Source organism: Aulonocara sp. 'chitande type north' Nkhata Bay, linkage group LG5 (assembly GCF_057382095.1).
Source record: "Aulonocara sp. 'chitande type north' Nkhata Bay isolate Kocher_YH1m ecotype deep benthic linkage group LG5, A_spYH_male_GT1.1, whole genome shotgun sequence".
NCBI lineage: Eukaryota > Metazoa > Chordata > Actinopteri > Cichliformes > Cichlidae > Aulonocara > Aulonocara sp. 'chitande type north' Nkhata Bay.
In genome coordinates, this window is record NC_141348.1 from 12,369,173 (window position 1) to 12,389,651 (window position 20,479).

Sequence of the window (20,479 nt, forward strand, 5' to 3'; positions counted from 1 at the left end):
GTTTTGTGCGCGTGCTGTTCGTGTCCTCACACATTTACTGTTCTCGGATTATTCTCAAAATGAATGTAAAGCATCCACCCTAGTTATATAGCAAGCAATATTCTAATTTAACATATTTAAGACTGCAGCTGCAGAAATTAGACAGGAGATGCTGCCTCTGTGCTACACACAATCTCGGTTGCTCACTTTAGGAAGAGGCTGTAATCTTAGAGAGCATGACATATACAATACATACCTCTGATGCATACCTTCAATAAAAGACAATTGAAATGACAATAAGATTTACTTCATTCCTTCTAATAGGTACAGAGATTGATGTAAGTCTCAAAGAGAGAAGCAATCTTTTGAAATCCAATTATGTAAAGCTGGCAGGTTTCCCTTTCACAGTCTAAGATCAATTGCACGGCAGAGAAAACGAGATATGATCCACAATATGAAGACAGTGAACAGGTTGAAGGAGTCTGTTGTATACAGCCAAGCAGAGCAGCAACAAGGAATAGATCAAGCGGTTATCAAATGAGTGCAAAAATACAGTATTGAATGATGCTAATATATCTTTGGAGTGTAAACAGCAGGTGTAATATGGTACCTACCTATTGTTAGCCTGTAAGCTAAAACGGTACAGTCAGTGACCTTGCAGTTGTCAAAGAAGAAAGAAAACGTTTGGAAGAAGAAAACACTTAAACCTGTCATTTCCTGCTTGTCTAAAACAGAGCAGCAAAGAGTCTTTTCCCCCCCCCCCATTCTTTTTGACACTCCACACAGGTTTTTTATTAAAGCACATGCAACTGTAGCAGTCACTGTTTTCTCTCGCCTGTCAAAGCCTGTTGAACAATTTGAGGTTTCACACCAAGCCCAATTAGTTTGGTGGCAGGACTTAGTGGAATGGAACAGCCGTGATGCAGAACAAGAACCAAAGTATTTTCTGGTTAAAAAGGAAAGTCAATCAAATGCATGTCGCATGGTGTCAGGAAAGAAGTGAAAAAAGGTTGATTCACACTGCTGCCTCACAACAGTGTTACTCCCAGCACTTTATTGCTAAATGCTCTCTCTCTCTTTGTAGCACACCAGCGATGCTGAGAGGTAATATGACAATAAAAACATGTTTGTTATTTAATATGAAGCGAGCACAGTGACATCAGCGCACAGTGACATTAGCGCTGTTTCTGTTTGTAACCAGGGTTACCGATACTGCTACCATATTACAATTTTTTGTTGACGTCAGCAGGCATGTAAATGCATAAATGATTGCTGGTGTGTCGTTATAACAAATAATAGAATAATGTCAGTAAAACCAAGGAGCTGGTGGTAGACTTCCGCAGGCACAAGCATTCTCCACTGCAACCACTGAACATCCAGGGTATGGACATTGAGGCTGTGGACAGCTACAGGTACCTTGGTGTTCATCTGAACAACAGACTGGACTAGACTCATAACTCAGACGCCCTCTACAGGAAAGAGCAGAGCAGGCTGTACCTGCTGCGGAGACTCAGGTCGTTTGGGGTGGAGGGCCCACTCCTGAAGACCTTCTATGACTCTGTGGTGGCTTCTGCTATCTTTTATGGTGTGGTCTGCTGGGGCGGCAGCATCTCTGCTGGGGACAGGAAGAGACTGAACAGGGTGATCCGAAGGGCCAGCTCTGTTCTAGGATGCCCTCTGGACCCAGTGGAGGTGGTGAGTGACAGGAGAACGGCGGCTAAGCTGTCATCCCTGTTGGACAACATCTCCCACCCCATGCAGCAGACTGTGACAGCACTGAGCAGCTCCTTCAGTGGGAGACTGCGGCACCCACGGTGTGGGACGGAGAGATTTCGCAGGTCTTTCCTCCCCACTGCTGTCAGACTCCACAACAAAGACTTTAACTGAACAAACACACACATCCACACATGTGCAATAACACTAAGTGCAATAATCCTTTCTGTCATCGTTGTATTTTTACTCAGTTGTATATAGCATTCGTATTCTATTTTTATCTTATTGTATATTTTTATTCTATTTTATTCTACTGTATATAGTATATTATTTTATTCTATTCTGTACAGCTGTGTACTGTATTTATTCTTATTGTATTCTAATTTTTGCGTCATAACTTTTGCACTGTCCACTTCCTGCTGTGACAAAACAAATTTCCCACGTGTGGGACTAATAAAGGTTATCTTATCTTATCTTATCTTAAAACAGAAGCAGGGATTCCACCAGGAAAGTTGTTAGCCCTGGAAGCCAGGCACTCTGCACACATAGTGGGTGACAGGGAAGAAAGAGAGATAGCAGTGTATTCTGACAGCTAAGAGCAGTGAAGGAGCACAGAATCACAGTTAATGTCATTCACATATGGTGAAACAAATGATCCAGCCTACAACCATCCATGATCATGGGACCAAGGCTGAACAAGTAAAACAGCTTTAAATCATAATTTCTACCTGGTTCTTTATCCCCCCCCCCTTTTTTTTTTCTTTTGCTGTTATATATAAAACAGCTACATGCAGCAGTTGTCTAATATGACAAAGTTTTAACTTTTGTATTAAAAAAAAAAACTGTGATTCAGCAGTAATGCATCTTTGGCCATGAGTCTGCTGGTTTTTTAATATACTACAAGAAACCATGTGGGTGCACTGCATTCTCAAGAAGATCAAAATCAAGAGCAGATAATTACAAAGAAAAGGTCGAGCTGTTTATCAATCCCTATTATAATTGAGAGAATACGTAAGACTGTGATACCTGATTTAATCTAGCAATTATGACCTTGTAGCTTATTTATACTAGATCACGCCCACAGTACAGTATTGCTTGATTTTGTCATGCTGTCGGCCATGAAATGAAAATGATTTGATGCTTCTACATGGTTTTGTAGGTGCATAAATGCTTTAAAAAATGGGCCATTTTAGCCCATTGCTAGGTGGCTGCTGGGGAACATGACAACATTATAACATATTATGTATATTTCAGCTTTTGTGGATATAAATGAGATTTTATTTTAATGAAACTAAAACAGCATGATGCTTTGATAAGGTGTTATAGGTCCATAAATGCTAAAAACAGGCCATTTAGGAAGAAGATAGTATCTGTTGCTAGTTGGCTGCTAGGCAACCTGACACCATCGTATTATGCCATGCATAACTGCGGTTGGTATACAAAACTTAGATGTTGTTGTGAAATAAGAATTATGAAACGCCATTATACAACGTGAGCCGTTGCCAGGCAACATGATGACATCATAGTACACTGAAAAAAAGGGACTGGCCATCTCTTGGATTTATGTAAGCATCTTGCATGTATTTAACACAATTGCCTCATCTTTTAAAGATAAATGTAACTATATAGTGTAAAAACTACATGATATGCAGAAAGGGTGTATTAAATTGTTCATATCATGTTCAGGTGAAGTAAGTCAATAAGATAGCAACGTTAAATCTCGTGAAACCACGCGTGATTTTGTCTCGCGGGCTTTGGATCGTGGTTTAAAAAAGGCATCCATCTCAGTCAAGTCGAGCAGTCAACTCTACGTTTTTGGTATGTCTTGATTTTTTGAATTAATATTTACCATATTTCAGCCAAATGTAGTTAAACGTCTAGAGTGTCGCCATGTAACATGCTAAAAAAGAGCCGTTAGCTTATTTGCTGTTTTATCTGTTGTCAAAGAATTGGCGCTTTTTCATTTGAATTTGTCTTTGGCACAAGAGCCGTAATATCACATTAAACCTAATTACGAGGCACTCATAACATAATTTGGTTTTCTGTGTGAATAGATTTGCCAAATGACTCTTCAGTTACATTGTGTATTTACTGCACCGTGGTGTTAGTGAGATTTTGGACATTGAACAGCTTTAGCTAATATCATCAGTGGCATTATGCTAGCTTACATCCCTACCCCTCCTGCCCTCACCTGCTGTCCTTTTGTTTTTGTTTTTTTTGCTGCACATTGAGAGATGACCTCTATTCTGCATTTCACCAGGAGTCAGCTAATGGATTGTGGGTTCAAGGTGTTATGGTAAGAAAGTATATTCTATTTTCGCTTAAGGTTTCTGTAACTTAATTATAATAGGTTTTTTATAATTATTAGGTGCATGCATACTCACCCTATTAATACAACTGAGAAATCCAAAATCTGCCATAGGTTCAACTTATACCTGTATGTATTGCCAGAAAGGTGATTACTGGACTCGCATTAATGCACACTTGAACTAAAATGAGGTTGTAACTTCTGGGTTGTTGGGTTGCAAATCAGGAACAAACATCTTTGGATTTTTTGAATCCCATAAGATCTGGAAACACAGTTTTTATTCAACAAAACATTACTGATTATTAACCAAGCACAATGCCTGCTGTTATTTCAAAATAATTTTATGTCATTTCAGATAAAATGCAGCATTCCAGTGCATCCCAACCATGCCTTTACAGTCAAGGTTTCTGACGGAGCTGAGTTTCTCTCTGACAGTCTGCTGAAAGTGTTTGCAAAGTGATCGGGGGAACAGGGCACAAAGCTAAAGGATGTAGCTGCCATGATGACAGTAAGAACTTTAAAATTCTTTAACTACAAAGTTTATATGTATTGCATTAGGTCAGTAAAAGATTTTTATGCTGCATCCATTGAAACAGTCAACTATTACAAGTGAGTACTGATTCCACTGAAAGGATGCCATAATTTTCGTCATGCATTTACTGGCCCACTGAGAAAAATTTATCTTTTTTAAAAAATATATGTTTTCTTTTTTCTTTCTCAGCAGGTGACCCAGGTGATTGATATATGCTTTTTTTTTTCTTTTTTTCTTCTTTTTTTTTTTCTTTTTCTGCTCATTCTGTTGGTTTTTGCCCTTCTCCCCCGTCCCTCTTCTCAGCTGTTTCTCTTTCCCTCTTTCTTTCTCCCCTTCTTTCCCCCAGTCAAGTCTGTCCCATATTCAGTAAGTGAAAATAAAATAAACAATAAAAGGTGAATCAAATGGACCATTATGGCAAGGCTGGGATGGTCAATTTGGTAAAGTAAATCCGTTGGGCATCTTTCTTTGCCTTTAGACAACAATTCTGATGGCAAAAGAGCCAAATGGGACAGGCCAAAAAAAATAAAAAAATAAAATATGTTCTGGAAACTATATATCCATAAAGTTGATGTCAAACAGGAACTTTTGATATTGCTTTGTAGATGCTGGTGTTGCATGTTGACTGGTTTAAAAAGTCAAGAGTTTTTGTCTGGGATCATTTTCTTCTGTGCTACTGAAAAGTTCACAAATCTCTGTTTTCTTTGTTATAATACTTTAGGATGACATTAATGCTCAAAGGGAGTCTCATCAAAGTGCTCCGCATCTGTGTGAAAGACAATTGCAATCTTGGTGCAGGAGTTCATGGTGAGTGTTTTATGAGTAGATTGTGGCTTTGCAACATTTAAAAATGTATTTAGTTATCCACTTGATCCTCATTGGACTGGTTAGGACCAGTAGTCCTCTTTAATAATTTGAAGTTCACATGAGGCCTGGTAGTGAACTCGGCCGCCGGCCCTTGAGGCCCCACCCCTGTATTAGGGGTCACATCAGTGTGAAAAAACTTTAAATTTGTCATTCTAGTGAACCAAGGAAAATCCCACCAATATTTACATTAGCTTTTGTTTGGAAAAAAAAAAAGACCAACTGACCAACAGCTAACCAAATTGTGGGGCTGAAAGTCTAAATTCTAACATCTTCTGAGTGACATAACCTGGATTTCTGATGGGCCGGTGTCTTTCTAACAAAAACTAATGTAAAGCATTTGAAATTATTATGTTTTTCACCCTCTCTTAGAAACTCTGTTAGACCATGAATGGCAGCATGGCAGGCCACTCTTTGGCTATAGCTATTTACTATGTTGCTTGCATTGGTTTAAATTACTATAACATTAGAACTGGTAGATTCAAAAGAGATGAGTTTAAAAAGGAATCTTAAAGAAATGTTTTGTGTTTAACCAGGACTTGACTGAGGGCACTGCACAGATTGAGAAAACCACAAAGAACATCTGTCTCCAGAGGATGCGGCAGGCAATGACTTTTCTGATGTTGGCATCATCATCGAGGGTATAGTAGTTCTTCAAGATCTGGATAACGTGACCTTTGCAGTAGCCATGCTGTTTGGACCTTTTTTATTCCTTCAACATGAGTTACCCATCACAGCTCTGCTACACTTTTGAGGTGATTCAAAGGGTGGTAATGGAGTTGGATGCAACTCAGCTCTCAAGAAAAGCTCACAACTAAGACAAAACTGCTCCTGCAAGGAAAGCTCACTGTTATGCATGCAAGGTGATCAGCTCTAGGTGAGAGGACATTTAAATCTCACACTTGTTCTGCTGCATTTTTGAAGCTCAATTCCAGGAACAGATCGCAGAGTTCATTTTTATATACTCTGCAACTGCCATGAGGACAGGGCCGTTTTTTTGTTGTTGTTGTTTGTTTTTCCTTTTGCTCTGTACAGCATTTTGGCAGCATTTTTAAATTTCTCTTTGTATTTTTTCTTTCTTTTACTAGTGAAGAGATGTAGCGTGAACAGTTATACAGTCTAAATATCCCATATGGGTCGTGTGAAATGGTATTTTCAGTTTCATTCAGTTGAAGTAAAGAACGTTGAATATTTCTAAGTGTGCTGTTTTGAACCAAGATGTCACAGTATGATCAGTGCTGTAATTTTTGACAGTCACTGTATCAATGTTATTTTTGCATCTCTTGAATAAAGGTTTTGACCTGCAAGTGCTAATTTCTTTAGTTATTGGGGTAAAATGGGTAATGTTAATAGGAAGGTGTTTGCCAATTCAGTAACCTAATTTAATGTTAATGGAAACTAACATTATCTCAAATTGTTTAGTTATAATTGTTGTTTAACTGAATCTTGATTTTTGATCTTGATTTGTTCTTTCCCAACATTTTTCAAAAGAAACAGTCTAATTTCTTTGCTGTGATTGATTCCAGAGAACACGGAAGAACTGACATTATTTAACTGTTGATTTATGTAGATTCAGTGGAGGAGTAATGTCAGTTTAATTCTTTACCTACTGTCAATGCAGTGAAATTAGACATTTTGTTTTGAAAGGTTACTGGTGGATGCCAGCAACCATCTTGGAAGAGAACAATACAATCTGTTATAAGGCCTCCATTTGAAAATTGTGTATTTGATACTAGAATATAATAGCAAAATGTAATTTGAAGATAACATGTAGTATTTAAGTGACCAAGTAGTATTGGGTAAAAGTTATTGAATGGTGTTGGGATAAAGTGAGAAAATTGTGAAGGATTAAAATATTCCAAGAGCTCAAATTACTTCATCAAAACATGTTTAAGTCACATTTTATCAACACAAATTGCACAGGCTTATTGAACATGAATAAATTGTGTTAATTTAACTCAATTGTTTAAGTTGCTGCCAAAGCAAAATATCTGTGTGTAACAAATGTCCACCATTGAATTAAGTAAATCCAACAACATATTTTTTTCAGTGTACCTGGTATAGGTAAAAACCCTTAGGGGCCCAGGATCTACTAGTGTGCTTGGAAGTGCCACTTTTTTCTGCAGCATGTTTTAATTGCAACAGAGATTCTCTGCTGGGCGAAAACTGTATGTTTTATGAGTGCAGCTTGTTAAGCTGTTCTGTACTTATATAAGTAATGAAGCTGGACCATGAAATTACACCAGCACAAACTGTGCATTGCATTCTCGCTAGAATGTGTATGTTAATTAGTTCATGTATTTATTTGGTGAAAAATGTATGAATGTTTTTATAGTTGTTTCTAATGTGCGGCTAAGTCTCTTTTGCATTCTGGAATTGCAGCTACGAGAACACATAACACATAGAATACATACATACACAGATACATAGCATACAAATACTAAGAATACTTATTCAATCAGTAAAAGTTTTGATCGGCCAAAGTGACTAAGTAACCTTCTATGTCTTCCCTGTCATGACAGTAACTTTTAATGTTTAAATATATGGAATTTAGAGATTCAGAACTGTAATATGCAGCTGTCACCTTAGAAATAAACAGCAGCACCAAGAATGCACTCAAGGTTAAAAATGTTTTACTTGAATTGAAATGTTTATTTTACTGCTCTGTGTGCATAATCCCAAGATTAACAATGTTCTATCGTCTTACTTATAACAGCTGTGTTGTACACGTAGGGTATATTTTGGTGGGAAGAGTCATATAAGACATGAAAAAAGCCCTGTTTTATGTGGGCGTGCCTGAAGTAGAAAGTCAGGCTGAACAGAGACCTGTGATTTTTGACGGGATTTGAGTTTTGTTGAGCAAACTAATGCAAAGAAAGGAAGTGTTGAGCTTGCTTTGTATTACACCACTCTGGTATAATCTCCTTATATCGTGAGTTACCATTAGCTGGGCATTGGGCATAATTGTTTTTAGACTGCATTTGTTTACATTTTGAAAATCTTTTTACACCAATTAAGTTAGGAACAACCTGGGATTACTCAGTAGAGCTCAGAAGCAATTATTTTCTTGGTTTTACCTCAGGATAGAGACTTATTATTGTTAGCTATTACTATCTGTTTTATTCACTTTTTAACTTATGATCTCTTTTAAACTTAAAGAAGTTTAAAGAAAATTAAATAATATGAAAGTATTGCAAAGAATTGAAATCTCTCATATTTAAGCAGTGGCAATCATGAAAAACTACAACCCGCTTATGGTGGAGTCTTCATAATTTTAATTAATTCGGACTGATAAAATCCACATTCCAATCTCTTTAGTTGAAACCTTTGTTGTATAAAAACTCTCCACAGAGATCTGTTGTTGTTGGTTTTTTTTATCATGTGAGGCGACTCGTACCACAGAGAAATGGTCTGTGTGGTATTATTTTATTTTTTTCTTGTCATATTTGCCTCATTAGCACATCAGCACAAATATGAAAAAAATTAAAATTCTCCCACTGGCATCGATCCTGAATATAATTTGATAATCTGGGAACACAAATTGTCCCTGTGCAAGCTAATTTAACATACTGCAGACCAATGTTTTTTTTACTTTTATTGTCTTAGGCTTGTACTTGTTTGATCACGTTATGATGTGCACCAAGAATTTTGTTATGCTTTCAAGCTGTCATTTTTTTGTTTGTTTTTTAATAAAATAGAGTATGCAGTTTATGAGGTGAAATCACAGATATACAAAGTCTACAATTAAAAAAAGGAAATACTGTTTAGGGACTATTTTTCTTCTTTAATAGTGCTTTCAGCATTGAACACTAATCTCACTGGAGGACTTCAAAACTTTACTACCCTGAAAAAAAAGCTATATGGAGTGCACTGGCTAGGTCTGTCTTCACTTGAAAAACAAGCTTTCTGTAGATATATATATATATATATATATATATATATATATATATATATATACACAACATAATTTTAGACAATATGTTAAAGAAGATATACAGAGATGAAAAAAACAAAGAAACCTTTTTTTGAGCAATCAGTGGATATAGCCTCCCCTGGCAATTATCCTGTTCTTTCAACACAGCGTGTGAGTGTTTTTAAAAAGAGACACAGATTGTTTATAAGTCCATTGCTAGTCCAGACCTGTAATTTGATTTGATAGCACTGGATTGTCAGTAACCTTTTCTCTGAGCCAGCTTGTTTAAAAAGCGACCTTGTAACCCTTGACATCTTTAAGTTGTCACGTAAGATGAAAGCCAAGGTAACAGCTCCTTTGAGCTGATCCGTAATTTGTACACCAAATAACTGACTACGCGGTTTTATGACAGAACCTTCGAGATTTAAAACTCACAATATCCACGCAATACTAATCAATACCACAATCACAGTTCAAGATATTTGGTTTACTCTTTGTTGCACTTCAAATCAAAGCTTAATTTGTTGTGCAGGATTGTGAACTTATGGAGTAAATTAGATTTGTGTTCAGAGGTTTCTCATTTCAAACTGAATATGCATTGAGGGATTTCTGGGGCTATTCTGAAAATTAATTATTAAAGGCTGTCCAGCGGCTACAAATAGTCTCAGATACCCTCTCTCAGCCCAGGAGTATTTAACATGCATCACAGTTAATGGCCACCACATGAATGTTTAAATGTTTCAAAAGGTTATGTACCCTGTAGCCTTTTGAAAAGGTTACCCACCCTGCAGTGTTAGACCCATCACCTAGTAGATGTCCTAAAGTGACACAGCTGCTCTGCATTGTGTGTCTGGCAAAACAACACAGAGGTGTTGTATGAATTGGTCGCTGTTTGACAGTGATCTGGGGCGATCAGTGAGGCAGGCTTTCTTATTTTGCTGATTTAGTCATAGGTAATAAAATGCAAGCAAAATCTAGGTCTCGTCTAAAACATCAGTAGCATAATGAAGGTAAAAAGTTTTAAACAGATGTATAGATTAAATAAGATTTAAATAAGAAGCCAAAAGTATTATTAGTAGTAGTAGTCAAAAACACCATGCAAGCCACTTTACAATCCCACTTCTGATCCCAGATTCACTGACAACAGTTCCACTGTGTGAATAATCCATCACCAAACAAATGAAATAACAGTCCTATTTTAACTATAGTGACTGGATATGCAGTTCTGCTTGTTTTCCTCCACTTTACCTTAGAGCTGCTCGATTATGGCAAAAATGATAATCACGATTATTTTCACTGAAATTGAGATCACGATTATTTGACGATATTTATTTAACCCTTTAAGACCTACTATAGAACCAAGTCCACCAGAGCTTATATTATTTTTTTTACATGCTGTAGTGCCATTTGTGGGAGCATTTCAAGTTGCTATACAACTGTTATAGCCCATATTTTACTAATATGTATGCATTAAGTCCATAGTAACTACATTAATTGCAAAAAAGTGCAATAAACTACAAAAAAAATTGAAAATCGCTTTTGTTTTGTTTACATACATTTCTACTTGGAGAAATTTAAGAGGTTTATCCCTCAAAACTTTAAATACAATAAAGTTGCAAAAAATAGTTTACAACAACAGGAAATTTATTTTGAGTGTCTTCATAGTTTTATTTTGGAGATACAGCAATTTTTATATATTGCAGGAAAAACAAAAAACAATCCTATGATGCAAATTTGCAAAGAAAACAGCAGGTGCATCATTTCACTGTGGGAAGTGTTACGAACAGCTGATAGGAACGGCAAAGCGTGTTTCTGGAATATTATGTTTTTGTTCCTGCAAGCGCTTTTTATGCAATTTTTGCAAAGCTATATGTGGAACGAAACCGTGACCGAGGACAAGCTGATGGCATCAGATGTAAGTACAACTCCTCCGGTTTCATATGCAAAACAAATTATTGCGCTAGCTTACACGGTTCAGGTTCTACAGGGATTTAAAAATAGTTACCCAAAACGGAGCGTGCTGCTCTGACCGGCTTTAAAGGGTTAACAATGACTTTAAAAAAATAATATAAAATAGTGTGCAACACCACTGAAGTTTTTTTTTTAAACTCTCTTTTCAACCAACGGCAGTCACTCTCCAAATAACTTCTGCTTAGCTTTCCGAGCTTCCCTCGGGTCCTCTTAATCAGCGGTCTCCAACCTTTTTTGCGCCACGGACCGGTTTATGCCCGACAATATTTTCACGGACCGGCCTTTAAGGTGTCGCGGATAAATGAGGGAGGGGCTAATAATCGGCTCAGTCATTTTTAATGATCGTTGAAAGCCCAGATCGTAATCGTGATTAAAATTCGATTAATTGAGCAGCCCTACTTTACCTTGTTGCAGAGTTAGCTGAAACCAAAAACACAACTGAGTGGAAGTTTGGGTTTGTGTAAAATATTTGCTCCATAATTAATGGATCGCTCTGTAAAAGCATCTGTTTGCTATATTAACTTAAAAGGGGATGACATGTCAACACTATATCACAGATGTTGGTGTTTCTTGTTAAGGGACATCTCAGCATGCAGACTGAAGGAGCTGGGGTTCAAACCACCAACCTTGTTCAAACATGTTTTATTTATTTCCCATTGAGTCACCGTCCTCTGCAAGTGTTCTTCAGGTTTTAGATCTGCCCCAAAGCTACATCACATAACTGTAGGACCAATGATTATAGTAAGACTTGGAATTAGGTTTGAATGATACCAGAGAAGAAATCATGTGCAAGGATAGGCCCTGTCTAATTAAAAATACTTTTGAAGAGCCCTTTTGAATATGCACTTGAAATGCACAGATCTTCACCTAATATCTTCAACATCTGTGACAAATTCCAATCTTATGCCTGCTGTGACAGATGACCAGAGAGTTGGAATAATAATCTTATGTTTCCAACCCTGTGTTACGTTTCGGTGTTGTCAGTGTTTTGTTTTTGCGTGACTGTCATGTGTTTCCTGCTTTACTTTGAAAGTCTGTGTTATCTTAGTGTTTTCAGTTTACGTTTCCCTGTCTCGTCAGGTCTAATTTGCCCCAGCTGTGTTTCCCTCCTGTTGTCCATTCCCTGATTGCCCTTCTATGTATTTAAGCCTTGTGTTTCAGTGTGTCATGGTCGCGATCTCCCCCTCGTTGTAAATAGTTTGACGTCTGGTGTTTGGTGATGTAAATAAATGTGGTGTTTTGCTTTAAATCTCGTTTTGGGATTATTTTTATTTTCCTTTTTTTTATTTTTCTGCGTTGCACCCCGGTTGCCTAGGCCGGGGTGTAACATATGGGGGCTCGTCCGGGATACCTGGAGGGTCCGAAGGAGGGACAGCTTCGGCCTTCTGTCTTCGCTGGAGGGTCCGAGGACCGCTTCAGCCTTCATCCGCCTTCGCTGGAGGATCCGAGGGACCGCTCCAGCCTTCATCCGCCTTCGCTGGAGGGTCCGTGGGACCGCTCCAGCCTTCATCCGCCTTCGCTGGAGGGTCCGAGGGACCGCTCCAGCCTTCGTCGTCTGCTGGAGGGTCAGTGGGACCGCTCCAGCCTCCATCAGCTTCGTCTGCCTTCGTTTCAGCCTTCGTTTGTTTGATCAAACATTTCACTTGGGGTTACATGTTTGATTTTTGGGTGGGGGGAAATGTTACGTTTCGGTGTTGTCAGTGTTTTGTTTTTGCGTGACTGTCATGTGTTTCCTGCTTTACTTTGAAAGTCTGTGTTATCTTAGTGTTTTCAGTTTACGTTTCCCTGTCTCGTCAGGTCTAATTTGCCCCAGCTGTGTTTCCCTCCTGTTGTCCATTCCCTGATTGCCCTTCTATGTATTTAAGCCTTGTGTTTCAGTGTGTCATGGTCGCGATCTCCCCCTCGTTGTAAATAGTTTGACGTCTGGTGTTTGGTGATGTAAATAAATGTGGTGTTTTGCTTTAAATCTCGTTTTGGGATTATTTTTATTTTCCTTTTTTTTATTTTTCTGCGTTGCACCCCGGTTGCCTAGGCCGGGGTGTAACATATGGGGGCTCGTCCGGGATTGCTGGAGGGTCCGAAGGAGGGACAGCTTCGGCCTTCTGTCTTCGCTGGAGGGTCCGAGGACCGCTTCAGCCTTCATCCGCCTTCGCTGGAGGATCCGAGGGACCGCTCCAGCCTTCTGCAGCTGGTGGGCTGCGTGTCCGTGTGTGCAGCTGGTGGGCTGCGTGTCCGTGTGTGCAGCTGGTGGGCTGCGTGTCCGTGTGTGCAGCTGGTGGGCTGCGGGTCCGTGTGTGCAGCTGGTGGGCTGCGTGTCCGTGTGTGCAGCTGGTGGGCTGCTCATCCGCCTTCGCTGGAGCGTCCGAGGGACCGCTCCAGCCTTCATCCGCCTCTGCTGGAGGGTCCGGGGGACCGCACCAGCCTTCGTCGTCTGCTGGAGGGTCCGTGGGACCGCTCCAGCCTCCATCAGCTTCGTCTGCCTTCATCCGCCTTCGCTGGGGGGAGGGTCCGTGGGACCGCCCCAGCCTTTGTCGTCGCTGGAGGGTCCGTGGGACCGCTCCAGCCTTCATCCGCCTTCGCTGGAGGGTCCGTGGGACCGCTCCAGCCTTCGTCGTCTGCTGGAGGGTCAGTGGGACCGCTCCAGCCTCCATCAGCTTCGTCTGCCTTCGTTTCAGCCTTCGTTTGTCTGAATCAAACATTTCACTTGGGGTTACATGTTTGATTTTTGGGTGGGGGGAAATGTTACGTTTCGGTGTTGTCAGTGTTTTGTTTTTGCGTGACTGTTATGTATTTCCTGCTTTACTTTGAAAGTCTGTGTTATTTTAGTGTGTTTAGTTTACATTTTTCCCTGTCTCGTCAGTTCTAATTTGCCCCAGCTGTGTTTCCCTCCTGTTGTCCATTCCCTGATTGCTCCTTCTATGTATTTAAGCCTTGTGTTTCAGTGTGTCATGGTCGCGATCTCCCCCTCGTTGTAAATAGTTTGACGTCTGGTGTTTGGTGATGTAAATAAATGTGGTGTTTTGCTTTAAATCTCGTTTTGGGATTATTTTTATTTTCCTTTTTTTTTATTTTTCTGCGTTGCACCCCGGTTGCCTAGGCCGGGGTGTAACATATGGGGGCTCGTCCGGGATCGCTGGAGGGTCCGAAGGAGGGACAGCTTCGGCCTTCTGTCTTCGCTGGAGGGTCCGAGGACCGCTTCAGTCTCCGTCTGTCTTCGCTGGAGGATCCGAGGGACCGCTCCAGCCTTCTGCAGCTGGTGGGCTGCGTGTCCGTGTGTGCAGCTGGTGGGCTGCGTGTCCGTGTGTGCAGCTGGTGGGCTGCGTGTCCGTGTGTGCAGCTGGTGGGCTGCGTGTCCGTGTGTGCAGCTAGTGAGCTGCTCATCCGCCTTCGCTGGAGCGTCCGAGGGACCGCTCCAGCCTTCATCCGCCTCTGCTGGAGGGTCCGAGGGACCGCACCAGCCTTCGTCGTCTGCTGGAGGGTCCGAGGACCGCTCCAGCCTCCATCAGCTTCGTCTGCCTTCATCCGCCTTCGCTGGGGGGAGGGTCCGTGGGACCGCCCCAGCCTTTGTCGTCGCTGGAGGGTCCGTGGGACCGCTCCAGCCTTCATCCGCCTTCGCTGGAGGGTCCGAGGGACCGCTCCAGCCTTCGTCGTCTGCTGGAGGGTCAGTGGGACCGCTCCAGCCTTCGTCGTCTGCTGGAGGGTCAGTGGGACCGCTCCAGCCTCCATCAGCTTCGTCTGCCTTCGTTTCAGCCTTCGTTTGTTTGATCAAACATTTCACTTGGGGTTACATGTTTGATTTTTGGGTGGGGGGAAATGTTACGTTTCGGTGTTGTCAGTGTTTTGTTTTTGCGTGACTGTCATGTGTTTCCTGCTTTACTTTGAAAGTCTGTGTTATCTTAGTGTTTTCAGTTTACGTTTCCCTGTCTCGTCAGGTCTAATTTGCCCCAGCTGTGTTTCCCTCCTGTTGTCCATTCCCTGATTGCCCTTCTATGTATTTAAGCCTTGTGTTTCAGTGTGTCATGGTCGCGATCTCCCCCTCGTTGTAAATAGTTTGACGTCTGGTGTTTGGTGATGTAAATAAATGTGGTGTTTTGCTTTAAATCTCGTTTTGGGATTATTTTTATTTTCCTTTTTTTTATTTTTCTGCGTTGCACCCCGGTTGCCTAGGCCGGGGTGTAACACCTGCAAAAAATTTTTACGTTTTTTAACCCAGGTTTCCGTAAATATTGATATTTAATGTGTGGTTAAAAGCATGTGGAAAAAAATCCTTCATTTTAAAATGCTACACTGTACTGTATTTTTAGACTTTTTTTCTATGTTGCTTGCAGGAGGGGACTGTTTGTGTTTACTGGTAAGTTACTCATCCTCCATTCTGCTCCTAGTTGTGTAATGGCAATCCTGGAGTTAGTGTTTAACTGAGGATCTCCTTCATTCAGATTGTTTTCACTGGAAACCCACAATTTTCTTTCACAAAAATGTGTCACCTGACAAATCCTTCAACATTCTGCTTTGTCAATCAGAGCAAGGTAGACGGTGGAAGGAGAGGAAGGGCAAGGTGCTGAAAAAGATATAGAATGGCTATACGTGGTAGAGCAACTCACGCACAGCTTTATCTTGTTCACAGAGGGCAAGCACATGGATTCTTCCCCCAAAGAAAGTAAGTGAAAACCTGCCATAGAAACAACACTGCACGCTAGCAGCACCCGTGTTCTGGAGTAACACTTTGTCCAGAGAAAGCTGCATGGACTCATTAACATCTTTTGCTTCTCTTTGCTGTAAGGCATCGCAGAGCAGCCTGAGAAAATAAGTGTGCCGTGTGCAGTTTTCTGACAACATCTTATAGGATTTCAGCTTCCTGAAATTTGCATTTTATTCCCTTTTGCTGTTTGTCCAGGCTGCTTAAGAAACATGGGAGGGTGGAGTTGCTTGGTGCGGCTTAAAGAGTGGTGAAATAGCCACAATCCAAGGGCCTACTCATTAAAGGTCTCCGAATTCATCAAATTTGCCCGGTGGACATTTAGCGCATTGCCAAATTCTGCAGAGTAATCTACTTTTAACACACAGTCTGACTTGTAACAATAACATCAAAAGGCGGGAGTGAAATTGCAAAAGCACAGTGGCAGAAGACGGTTTACAGACCGCTCTTCGAGCATGCAAGGTGAGAAAGAGTTCACGTGTTCTGTCAGTAATTACGGCATGAAGCATTGCATGAAAATGGGAATATTATACCAATTAGAATTTCTGCAACAAACATAAACAGCTTAACCAAATGACAATGATACACAGAGGGAAAGAAAAAACTAATTATATTATTGCTTGCATACGAACATAATTGAGTATGAAGCAATACGACTGCATCATATTCATGCACAATAAAAGGATATAATGCATCTTATTGTACATTATCCAAAATAAATAAATAAATAAAAGTGCAGACGATTCTGTGAACTAACAACAGACAGATTTATCAGCGAACAGTGGCGGATTATAGCCGCTAATGGGTTCAGACTTGACTTCGTCATGCTCCATTAAGACTATAGATTACATGCATGCAAACAAAGTTGCTTTGTTAGAGCTATCTGTCTGTACAGGATTTGTTCTTCAAAGCAGTGAAGGTTGAATATGATCTGCAGTGGTGTTCTGAATATTATTTTTCATTCAGAACAATTGTTGGAACGGACGCAGGAGGAAAACACCTCTTTTAAATCTCTGTGTTGTCCTGAATATCATTGAGATGCAGACAGAGACAAACCGTTGGAGACAAATTCCCATTCAACATTTATGGTCCTTGAGAGTATAATGAAATTCTTATCTTTCTAAACATGCATAGATCTCACTAAGCTCTCACCAGAAATAAGAGTCCTTTGGCCAGCTGTACATTTGAGATAGATCTACGGCACTGCATCCAGATCAGCGTGTGAGGAAAACCTAACAGCAAAGCTTCACTTGGACTTGTTAGTAAACTAAAGCCTCTCATTTCTTTTTATTAATTTAGATAATTTGACAGTACAAACGACTCAGAATAAGAAACAACAATTATAGTCCCACATTTAAAAGTCACGTTGCTGCCTGTTAAGTTTGATGAACTGCTTGTAAACAAACTGACGACACGTCTTCAGGCCATCGAGAATTTTGACATCAGCAATAATGAGTGATGGAAGTATGATTACAATGACCATAAAAATGACAAACAAGGCTGTGGCTTCATCTGTCCATATTAAGATAAGCTTGAGTGAGAAGTGAGAGGCTTAGGGGAGGCATTCAGTGGGATGCTGATTTGAATATGATTAATGGAGGGCCAGGTCTTCAAATCCCATCCAGCTCCTGCAGTCAGCCTCTCCCTGATAGGCTACCACTCAAAGTTGCTTCTGCTATCACGGCTCAAACTCGCCGTCTGTTTGTGCCCAGAGCTCAGGAGGGGGAGACGTCTGGGTGCCGTCTAAGCCTAGATCACAACAGAAAGGGTTACAGGCGGTCTGCCTGGCCAACTGGACTGGAATTCAGCATCACGACATCTCAGCCAATAAGAGATCATTTTGATCTAAAACATTCTGCTGTTTTTGGAAGGCTTTAATTGTTTTACAGAGAAAACAAAAACAAAACAACACGATAAGAACAGGAGATGTTGCCTAAAAGCATAAAATTATATTGGAAGTATGAGCGGAATTAAGACCACCAAACACCAATCACATCACATAGCAAGGAGAGAAAAACACTCTGAATTATACCAGTTCTTTATTCCGACACACGGAGAATACACTATAGTCATGCGGTCTTAAATGTGAACCAAATGGTAGGTGGTCAGGAAGTATTCCAGTAATGTCTCCTGATGGGTTTTTAAGGAAAAACATACTGAACCTCATGTGTCCATGTCCATTTTAATATCACATCACAATCACCAGATTGTTTTTTTCTGGAAAATCCCTCTAAACTCTTTCTTCTCTGGTGTAAAAAGAAGAGTCTTTTGGTTATTGATTGTTTTGGGGGGTTTTTTTTACACACACACAAATGGAAGGAGTAAAACTAATGGTTACATGATATTCACAGTACTATCTCCACTATCTGTCAATGAAAACTAAAGATATTTAGTTTAGGTTTCAACCATGATATTTTGGGTTCTCTGTGTTTGCTAATTCTTAGATATTTCAACTATTTTGATGTTGTAGATAGTCTCTGTTTCTGGCTACAGGTGTTATTCTAGTCCATCACAAGTTTATTGGAAAAGGCTAAATTGATACCACAGATGGAGATGCAGCCGCTCTCACTTTCACTATATGTTGTTGTTCTGCTGGCATGTTTGTTTCAGCTTTTTTGTTGCACTTTCCATGCTGGTTGGTCACACCACCATGATTAAAATGAAAAACTGAGCAAAAGGAAAAACCTTGGACTGAAATACTCAGAATAAAACAAAACATGGGATTGTACTGTGTCTAGAGCCACATTTGTATGGTAACTTGCATGAAGATGTATAAACACAACCTAACTTATAGCAACTTTAAACCCCAAACTATCCATAAGAAGTTAAGTTATATTGATAAATTTACAGCATTGCACATTTGCCAAGAAGACCTCGAACTACAATACACTGCTCCAAAAACTTAAACCAACACTTCAAATTTCAATGTGAAAAATCATGCATGGGTAATACGTTAGGAACAAAAGAATGCATCATTGTTTGATGGAAATTATACTCCAAGAATCTAAGTGAAAAATGGTGCAGCAGGCTAGTCCATTTCAGTGAAATTTCAGTACAGCAACTCAAAATGACACACAGTGGTCCCCCCTGATTGTATTCATGCCTGACAACATTGGGCTATGCTCCTAATGAGACAATGGATGGTGTCCTGCATGGTGTCCTGGGGAATTTCCTCCCAGATCTGGATCAGGTCATCGCTAAGCTCCTGTACAGTCTGAGGTGCAACATGGTGGCATCGGATACACTGAAACATAATGTCCTAGAGGAGTTCTATTGGATTGGTGAGGTGAGTGTGGGGGCCAGTCAGTGATATCAAGTCCTTCATCCTTCCTTCATCAAGCTGCCTGCATCGTCATACGAGGCTGGGCATCGTCATGCACCAGGAAGAACCCAGGACCCACAGCATCAGAGTAGGGTCTGACACTGGGTTCAAGGATTTCATCCTGATAACTAATGGCAGTCAGGGTGCTGTTGTCTAGATGTAGAGGTTTGTGCAGCCTTCCACAGTTTCTCCAAATCCTTTTACATCTGTCACATGTGCTCAGAGTGAAACTGCTCTAATCTGTGAAAAGCACAAGACAGCCAGTGGTGGTCTTGCCAATTCTGATATTTTACGGCAAATGCCAGTCAGGGTCCAGGGTGGGCCCATTGAAGGACATCAGGCCCTCAGCCTGAGGGTTGTCTCATTCTTGCCGCTCTAGTGCACTTCATTTTTTTCAGCCGTGTATTAAATCTATGGGAAATCTCTAACAGCCCATTCAGTCAACAGAGTTTTTGAATGATGATATCAGTATGGTTGATGTTACACTGCAGTTACTACAGCCGGCAAAGCAGCCAAATGATCATTTTTCTTCGACAAATGTTTGGTTGATTGCTCCTGATTTCACATTTTGAATAATTTCTTGGAATTGAACCATAATAGTCTATTTGATAACAGTGAGGGGAAAGCATCAGTATCTAGAAATTACACGACCAGGAGCTACCAGATTTACGGGACCTCGGAGCAATTCTAAATGAAGATTTGAGACTTTTGAGATAATGTGAAACTATATTGTGGTCTCTCCTGGAAGCATGCATAAAGCGAGGCACATTGAAAACACTGGGATGATCAACTTCATCGGCTTGGCTTTCTAACATGTTTGGTAGATTTATTTTTAATCTCAATATGCTGTACTGATCGCAGTTTACGGAAATGTGGTCACATCGTGGGAGAGCTTACCCAGTTCAACAATTTCTCATTTGATATCATCCCATCTCGTGCCATCTGGCATATAAAGTTCAGCATGTGCATATTCAAATCTGAAGTGGACTTCTGCAATCTCATCTGTGCTTTCTATATTTCCTTAACAGATATACTCTCTTGAGGAAATACAGAATATATCAATATATCAGAATTTGTTTTGTCCAAACTAGAAGAACAAGATGACCTACAATCGATGCATACGCAAAAGTACTCTACAGAAGTTTCATATATGACAGATGTACGCTGCTGAGTGACTTTAT

General features: G+C 40.3%; 1 protein-coding gene and 1 long non-coding RNA gene across 2 annotated transcripts in view; one reads left to right on the forward strand and one right to left on the reverse strand.

The window, feature by feature from the left end:
- The window catches only part of cntn6 (contactin 6), a 142,264-nt gene that overhangs the window by 106,532 nt on the left and 15,253 nt on the right, over positions 1 to 20,479 (reverse strand). The window lies entirely within an intron of this gene.
- On the forward strand, positions 3,501 to 6,703 carry LOC147329928 (uncharacterized). The gene is made up of 4 exons (XR_015129047.1): positions 3,501 to 3,988; positions 4,356 to 4,508; positions 5,254 to 5,339; positions 5,933 to 6,703. It is a non-coding gene; the product is annotated as an uncharacterized LOC147329928 (long non-coding RNA).